The following is an 8,047-nucleotide window of genomic DNA, read 5'->3' on the forward strand; positions in this document are numbered from 1 at the left end:
TTAAAGCACCTGGTATTCCCAGGCAGTCTCCCATCCATGTACTAACCTGGCCCAAACCTGCTTATATTCAGAGATCGGGCATTGACTCTATTTTTTGGCAAAATTATTACATACTAAGTGAAAAATTTCCAAAATGCTTACAGTACCTGGTATTCCCAGGCGGTCTCCCATCCAAGTACTAACCAGGCCCAAACCTGCTTAGCTTCCGAGATCAGACGAGATCGGGCATAGCCAGGCTGGTATGGCCGTAAGCGAAGACTGCTGCAAAGAGAAGGCTATTTAAAGATCAGCCAATCTACTCGCCAGTACATTATATAAGTAGGAAAGAAAACCCAAAAGCTTAAAGCACCTGCTATTCCTTGGCGGTCTCTCATCCAAGTACTAACTAGACCTAAACATGCTAAAATTCAGAGATCGGGCATTGACTGTTTTTTCTTTTTTTGCAAGATTATTATATAATTCGTGAAAAATATCCAAAAATTTAAAGCACCTGGTATTCCCAGGCAGTCTCCCATCCATGTACTAACCTGGCCCAAACCTGCTTATATTCAGAGATCGGGCATTGACTCTATTTTTTGGCAAAATTATTACATACTAAGTCAAAAATTTCCAAAATGCTTACAGCACCTGGTATTCCCAGGCGGTCTCCCATCCAAGTACTAACCAGGCCCAAACCTGCTTAGCTTCCAGGATCAGACAAGATCGGGCATAGCTTTTTTTTTTTTTTTTTTTTTTTTATTCACAGTCAAAATAAGTTGTGTACAAGACTTTAAAGCTGTTACAGGGAAATTTTAATAAAACAAAAGCATTTCACAAAGCATTTTTCCAAAATATGCATAACACTAAAAACCAAAAACATCTAAATTCACAAATTCATCAAATTCTTTAATCTTCTCTTGGCATATAAAAGTGCTTTTGTTTTAAAATATATGTAACCTCCTTCGTAAAAATTCCATAAAAATCCCCCATCTTGTTTTCCAGTTTAAAATAACTGTACAGCATTTTTACATAATCTTCAACCAACTGTTTAAAAATCAACCATAGGTTAGCAATAAAATCTCTGTTTTTGACTATATTCCTTCTTTTCCATATTGCTTTTTGGCCAAAATTAAAAACAAATTAATTAGTTTCTTGTTTGCTGTATTCTCTGCCATTCCCAACATAAAAAATCTATTCCAGTTACAGTCCCCCTCATTATCTCTTAAGTCTTTGATTATTTCCTTTAATTCCTTAAAAAATGGGCTCAACTTCTCACAGAATAAAAACAAATGTAAAATTCCTTCATCTTGTTTTTTACAAACTCTGCATTGGGCATTAGTTTCTTTCTGCATTGCACACAATCTCATTTCAGTAAAAATCACATTTTGTCTAATAAAATAATCAAAACTTTGTAAATCCACATCCAACCATTTCCATGTCATGTTCTTCCATATATCTTCCTCTTCAATTTCATTAAAATGCCTTATCCATAACTGATTGGCAAGAGGTTTTTTAAAAACTCTATTTATAAAAAACCCATAAAACATTTTAACAGAACCCAAATTAAAATTCACCATATTGTCTTTACATTTTAGAAACACGCTCATTTTCTTTTCTTTTTCTCCCTCCTTAATAATTTCTTCCAGCCATTGTCCTGGGATTGCTTTTTTTACTTGTTCATATTGTCTTTTTAAAACATTTACATTAAAGTCCTCCTTCTCCTCATCCATTGCATCTATGATCACTTGAAGTGGTAAAAATCCCTCTTTAAATTCCCATAAAACATCCCTCACCTTTACAAACCCTGCTTGCAACCACTTCTTAAAATAGATATCATACTCTTGCATCTTTATTTTCCCATTTAAAAACAGAGGTTGATTTAAAATCATTTCTCTCCCCTCCGGATTAAAATCCACCTCTGTTAAAAAAAGCCTCCAAGCGCTTAAAACCTCTTTGTAAAATGGTGGGATCCCCTCCATCATCCAATTCTTAAGCTTCATCCATAAAACATTTTCCCCCCAAATTAAAATTCCCACATTTATTTAAATAAAGAGCCATCAATCTCTTCCACTCTGCTCTGTTCGTATCATCCAAATATTTTCTTACCACCTTTACTCTCATGCTTTTCATTTTTTGTTCTACATCCACCAAACCCATCCCTCCCTCCCCCGGTTTCCCAATCAGTGTAAAATATGCAATTCTTGGAGGCTTTTTGTCCCATAAAAATTCTAAAACACATTTCTTTATTCTCTTAAAAACCCAGTCTGGCAATGGCATCACATGTAATGTATACCACATTCTAGATAACATTAGCATGTTTACAACTAAAATCTTCCCTTTTAAACTTAAAAACCTGCTTCTCCAGAAAATCAGTCTTCTTTCCATCCCTCCCACCGTCTCTTCCCACATACTGTCCGTAGCCTCCTTTTCATTCTTTGCTACAATTATTCCTAAAATCTTTATTTCTTGCACCTCTGTAAACTTACAGACCCCTGTAAGAACCTCTGCCCTTCCATATTTCATGTATACAGTTTTTTCTTCATTTATCTTTGCACCCGAACCCTCACAATACAGTTTTGTTTTCTCCATCACTCTTTTAACACTTTCTACATTTTCAACCACAATTGTCGTGTCATCAGCATATTGAAATATTTTCTTTAATTCTTCTCCCTCTTCCATTTGTATTCCATTTATTCTTTTTTCTCTATTTATTAAAAGCCCTAAAGGTTCTGCTACCAATGAGTACAACTGCGCCGACAATGGACACCCCTGTCTTATGGATCTTAAAACTTTAAAAGGTTGAGTTAAAAAACCATTGCATTTTACTTTTGTAAAAATATCCCTGTATAAAACCGAAATCCATTTAATAAAATTATTCCCAAACCCAAATTCCTTTAAAACTGCAAATAAAAAGCCATGTTCAACTCTGTCAAAAGCCTTTTCAAAATCCATACTAATAACATAAGCACTTTTGCCTTTTTCTTTTATATACCCTGCTATATCTCTAATGCTGCTAGTAACATCTGCTATATCTCTCGCCTTTACTCCATACGCCTGGTTTGTTTCTATTATATTTGGCATGACATTTTTTAATCTGTTTGCTAAGACCTTGGCTAAAATTTTAAAATCAGTGTTTAGCATTGTAATGGGTCTAAAATTTTTCAGCTCAGTTTTGTCTCCTTTTTTCTTGTATATTATTTTCATTAATCCTAGCCCCATTCTTGGGCTTACTCTTTCTTTTTTAAAAACTTCTTCAAAAATTTCATTTAAAATCACGCTTACTTTTTCTTTAAAAACTTTGTAAAACTCACTTCCAATACCATCTACTCCGGGGCTTTTCCTCACTCTTAATTGATTTATGGCATGTATGATCTCTTCAGTTTCTATTTCCCTTTCACATATTTTTTTATCCTGTTCGCCAACTTTCCTTGTTATCTGTTGCAACAAAATATTCCTTTTTTCCTCATCTCCCCCCTCAGACTTAAAAAGTTCCTCATAAAATGATTTCACTTCTTTTAAAATCCCCTCTGTATCTGAGACCACCATTCCATTGCTACTTTTAAGTTCTTTAATTGTTTCCGCTCTCCCCCTGCTTTTCTCAAGATTAAAAAAGAATCTGTTACATTTTTCCCCTTCCACCGTATATTTTGCTTTGCTTCTCAACATTGCCCCCTTGCATTTCTCCTCTTCTATTTTTCTCAACGTATTTTCTATTTCAATTACTTTTTGCACATCTACTTGGTTTTTATTTAACTCCTCTTTTAGAGTTCTCCTTATTTCTCTCTCCTTGGTTCTTTTAACCTTTTGTAATAAATTACAGTAGTTCATAGAATATTTCTTAATATCATACTTAACATTTTCCCACCATTGCCTTTTGTCTTCCATATACATCAGGTCTTTTTTCCTCCCATCTAATATCATTTCAATCTCTTTTTTAAAACTTTCATTCTTTAAAACCTCAGTGTTTAAAATCCACACCCCAGGTCCCTTTGTTTGTCTTTTAAAATCCATCGTCATTAAAACCATTTTGTGATCGCTTAAGGTCGTTTCTTTGTAAAATATTCCATCAATGAAACATTCAAGATTTCTGGTACTTAAAAAATAGTCTATTCTGGTTTGGCACATAAAATTCCCCACCAACTGTCTTCTTGAAAATTCCTTCTTTTTTCCATTTCTTTCCCGCCACACATCAATCATATTTTTCTCTTCCATCAATGACCTTAATTCTTTTCTACCCCCATCCGATTTAAAAACCATCCCATTTGCCATATCCATTTTACTAAAAACAGTGTTAAAATCCCCTGCAATCACCACCTTCCCCCATTTTTCAATTACATCAGCTAAAACATTAAAGTATATTTTCTTTTCTTTTTCTCCATTGGGAGCGTGCACGTTCACTAGAACAAATTTGTCTTCTTCCATTTCGATTTCTACCACCATACATTTTCCTTTTTTATCATTATATATAAGTTTTGTCTTTATACCTCTGTCTTTTCTTATTAAAACCGCCACTCCTCCTCCCATTTTTTCCTCTTCATTGTTAACAAGTAATTCCCCTTCCCATCTTTTTCTAATATCCTCCATAACATTCTCTTTCCAGTTTGTCTCTTGCAATAAAATCACATCTTCATTTCGACACAATTCCTTCACCTTTTCAAATTTATAAACATTCATTAATCCTCTAGCATTAAAAGTCACAATTTTCAGCACCATAAAATAAAATAAAAGCCATAAAATCCCCATTTTGTCAGTTCATTCACTCTCCTTCCTTTACCATTTCCCCACTGTCTTGTTTTTCATCACATCCTTGTTTTAATACTTTTCTTTTGGCTTTCTCTAAATTTGGTGTTACCTTAGTTTGTCTTCTTCTTTTATTGATTCCTGTAGTGCCGGCATCGTCGATGCATTCACTGTCTTTGTCCATTCTCCCATCCTCGCTGACCCACTCCTGATCCTCTGTCTTTTCCAGTTGAATCTGTAAAGTATCAGTTATTTCCATCAGTGACCCCGTTTCCTCACTGCACTGCGTTGATCCAGTCCTTTCACTTTCCTCTTCAACGTCCGTGCTTGTGGTATCCTCTCTTGGTGTCCCTTCCGTGTTTTCGTGTAGCTCCTCTTCACCGGCTTCCTCATGCATCTGCCCACACCCCTGCTCTTCCTCCTGATGTTGTTCTCCGAACCAGCACTCGCACTTGTTTAACACAAGCCTGCAGTCCGGGCACCTCACCGCATTACAGTCCCTCGCGAAATGTCCCCTTTCCGAGCACTTATAGCATTTGAAGTCAGGACAGTCCTTCATCATGTGTTCAGGGCTCATACATAACCTACAGGTTCTCACCTGCTGGCTATGTATCACCCTGAAATACTGAGGTCCTTCTTCCGTCTCCATTCTCGTGCTGTAGGGCAGGGAAGCCACCTCTTTTGGAAACCGTACTCTCAGGAACCTCGTTCCATCCTCAATGCGGGTGCCTGGGTAGAATCTCCTTTTGATCTGTGAGATAGGAGTCACCCCCCATCCCTCCAGCTTCTTTAAAATATCGTCATCCTCCAAGTAAGCAGGCAGATGCATGAAAGATACAGCAAAATCCTTATTGTTCAACTTTTTAATTTCACAAGTCTTTCCTTTAATCATCAATCCTTCTTCCAGTTTCTCAATATCTTCCTCTTTTTCCAATGTAATTTCATATTGTTTCATCATTTTTGGTCTTACCGCTAGTATGCTAGTCACTTCGATCTTGTCTTTCAATGCTTCTATAATGTCCTCTGCTCTCCCATCTTGTACCTCCGTCAAATCAATCACTACCGTTGCTTCCTTGGTATAGATCCGTTTCATTCGCCTTTCTGGGTAATCCTTTTCTCGTTGTCTTTGATCCAGTCCATTTTCAGTTAGCTGCCTTGTCTTTTTTGCCAAATCCATGTCTGTAGCCGTTAATCCGTCCATTTTAACAAAAAACACAAAACTAAAACGATCCCTCCCAAACAGCAAAGCTGTTGGGAGGACAAATAACAAAAATAACACAAAAAACTAGAAACAAAAATACTTATCTTGAACAAAAACAACGCAAAAAAACAACACAAAAGTTTGGGTGAGCCTTTCTCACCTCCCTATAGCCAACACACTTCCTGTTTCTCACTAGCTCTCTAGCGCCCTCAGGTTGGTATGGCCGTAAGCGAAGACTGCTGCAAAGAGAATGCTATTTAAAGATCAGCCAATCTACTCGCCAGTACATTATATAAGTAGGAAAGAAAACCCAAAAGCTTAAAGCACCTAGTATTCCTAGGCGGTCTCTCATCCAAGAACTAACCAGACCTAAACCTGCTAAAATTTAGAGATCGGGCATTGACTCTATTTTTTGCCAAATGTATTATATACTAAGTGAAAAAATTCCAAAAGCTTTAAGCACCTGGTATTCCTAGGCGGTCTTTCAACCAAGTACTAACCAGACCTAAACCTGCTAAAATTCAGAGATCGGGCATTGACTCTTTTTTTTTTTTTTTTGCAAGATTATTATATAATTCGTGAAAAATATCCAAAAATTTAAAGCACCTGGTATTCCCAGGCTGTCTCCCATCCATGTACTAACCTGGCCCAAACCTGCTTATATTCAGAGATCGGGCATTGACTCTATTTTTTGGCAAAATTATTACATACTAAGTCAAAAATTTCCAAAATGCTTACAGCACCTGGTATTCCCAGGCGGTCTCCCATTCAAGTACTAACCAGGCCCAAACCTGCTTAGCTTCCGAGATCAGACGAGATCGGGCATAGCCAGGCTGGTATGGCCGTAAGCGAAGACTGCTGCAAAGAGAATGCTATTTAAAGATCAGCCAATCTACTCGCCAGTACATTATATAAGTAGGAAAGAAAACCCAAAAGCTTAAAGCACCTAGTATTCCTAGGCGGTCTCTCATCCAAGAACTAACCAGACCTAAACCTGCTAAAATTTAGAGATCGGGCATTGACTCTATTTTTTGCCAAATTTATTATATACTAAGTGAAAAAATTCCAAAAGCTTTAAGCACCTGGTATTCCTAGGCGGTCTTTCAACCAAGTACTAACCATACATTAACCTGCTAAGATTAAGAGATTGGGCATTGTCTCTTTTTTTTTTTTTTTTGCAAGATTATTATATAATTCGTGAAAATATCCAAAAATTTAAAGCACCTGGTATTCACAGGCTGTCTCCCATCCATGTACTAACCTGGCGCAAACCTGCTTATATTCAGAGATCGGGCATTGACTCTATTTTTTGGCAAAATTATTACATATACTAAGTGAAAAATTTCCAAAATAGCCTTAGAAGTACCGTGGCATTCTCCAGGGCCCGGTCTCCATCCAGGCACTAACCAAGGCCCAACTGCTTATTCTTCCAGGATCCAGACGAGATCGGCGGCATAGCCAGGCTGGTATGGCCATAGCGAAGGACGGTGCTGCAAGAGAAAGGCTATTTAAAGATCAGCCAATCTACTGCGCCAGTACATTATACAAAAAGATAGGAAGAAACCCAAAACTTAAAGCACCTGTATTCCTAGGCGGGGTCTTCATCCATGTATACCTTGGCCCAAAAACCTGCTTATATTCAAGAGATCGGCACTGACTCTATTTTTTGAAATTATTATATACTAAGTGAAAAAAATTCCAAAAGCTGAAAGCACCTTGGTATTCCTGGCGGTCTATTCATTCAAAGTATACCAAGACCTTAACCTGCTAGATTCAGAGATCGGGGCATTGACTCTTTTTTTTTTTTTTTTTTGCAAGATTATTATATAATTCGTGAAAAATATCCAAAAATTTTAAAGCACCTGGTATTCCCAGCAGTCTCCCATCCATGTACTAACCTGGCCCAAACCTGCTTATATTCAGAGATCGGGCATTGACTCTATTTTTGGCAAAATTATTATATACTAAGTCGAAAAATTTCCAAAATAGCTTTAAGCACCTGGTATTCCCAGGCGGTCTCCCATCAAGTACTAACCAGGCCCAAACCTGCTTAGCTTCCAGATCAGACGAGATCGGGCATGCCAGGCTGGTAGGCCGTAAGCGAAGACTGCTGCAAAGAGAATTGCT

At 37.2% G+C, this 8,047-nt stretch overlaps 2 non-coding genes across 2 annotated transcripts; both read right to left on the minus strand.

Moving 5' to 3' along the window:
- Positions 1 to 134: 134 nt before the first annotated feature.
- Positions 135 to 253, minus strand: LOC113089571 (5S ribosomal RNA). The gene has a single exon (XR_003286569.1). It is a non-coding gene; the product is annotated as a 5S ribosomal RNA (ribosomal RNA).
- A 6,398-nt stretch (positions 254 to 6,651) lies between these two features.
- On the minus strand, positions 6,652 to 6,770 carry LOC113089570 (5S ribosomal RNA). The gene has a single exon (XR_003286568.1). It is a non-coding gene; the product is annotated as a 5S ribosomal RNA (ribosomal RNA).
- Between the last annotated feature and the right edge of the window lie 1,277 nt (positions 6,771 to 8,047).

The sequence above is a fragment of the Carassius auratus genome, unplaced genomic scaffold, assembly GCF_003368295.1.
Source record: "Carassius auratus strain Wakin unplaced genomic scaffold, ASM336829v1 scaf_tig00050303, whole genome shotgun sequence".
NCBI classification, from domain to species: Eukaryota; Metazoa; Chordata; class Actinopteri; order Cypriniformes; family Cyprinidae; genus Carassius; species Carassius auratus.